Source organism: Chrysochloris asiatica, unplaced genomic scaffold (assembly GCF_000296735.1).
Source record: "Chrysochloris asiatica unplaced genomic scaffold, ChrAsi1.0 scaffold00239, whole genome shotgun sequence".
Lineage (NCBI taxonomy): Eukaryota > Metazoa > Chordata > Mammalia > Afrosoricida > Chrysochloridae > Chrysochloris > Chrysochloris asiatica.
In genome coordinates this window covers 4,343,693-4,344,618 of record NW_006408757.1, presented here as the reverse complement: position 1 = coordinate 4,344,618, position 926 = coordinate 4,343,693, and positions in this window count along the sequence as shown.

The window sequence follows — 926 nt, the reverse complement described above, 5'->3', positions numbered from 1 at the left end:
AAACTCTTAGGCAGCAGAGACTTCATACTTTGCTTGCCATTCTTTCTTTCTCTCTGTTATAATTCTTCAGTCCAGACCAGGATTTCCATTGTTCAGGCTAAACCAACCAACCAACCAACCAACCAACCAACCAACCAACCACCAACCAAACAAAACAGAACAAAGATACACATTAATCAATCCATCCTCCTCGGTGAGCACAGCCTTCAGTCTTTGGTTATTGTTCCCTAGTCTGCTTTGTGAGGGCTGTATTGCTGCCTTCAGTCCTTTCACAGCTCCCAGGCTTATCAGAAAGCTCATACTGACTGAGCTACATGCTGTCAGCTATAATTCTCAACCCATGGTCAACACCATGTTCTGTGAAGTCCTATTTCCTGGTGCTGGATATCAATGACCTTCCCAAGCTCAATCAAGTTGTGGATCCACTGATACTGTGGCAGCTGTCTATCCACTCTTCTGCAAAGAGAAGGAGCAAGGCCAGAGACATTTGCAATATTTTTTTTTCACAGAGTTCAGGGTTCTTTCCTGTGCACAAGCAAGCATGTGTTGGTTGGGGAAGCAGACTCTGTTATAGCCTTCAAACTACATACTACTGTAGTCATCTGTGTCAGGCCACTGTCAGTTGTGCTGGGAAGTGGAGGGGTGTGATAGTTGAAAAAATGATTTTTCAACCATATGAGACTCAATGTTGACTTGTATCAGTCTGCAACTCCTTGCTACTGTTCTCTGCCCACAAGGCCAAGCACAAATTGGTTATCACATTTATTGTTGCGTGTGTAGTGAGGGTTTTGAACATAGACTTGCTCATACAACCATCTTGCCAGAATTCCAGAACTTAGATTATTGATTTGAAGCTATTGCTTATTTCTAATATAAGAAATATTGCTAAATTTTTCTCTCAATATTATTTTTGCTGCGCCCCACAT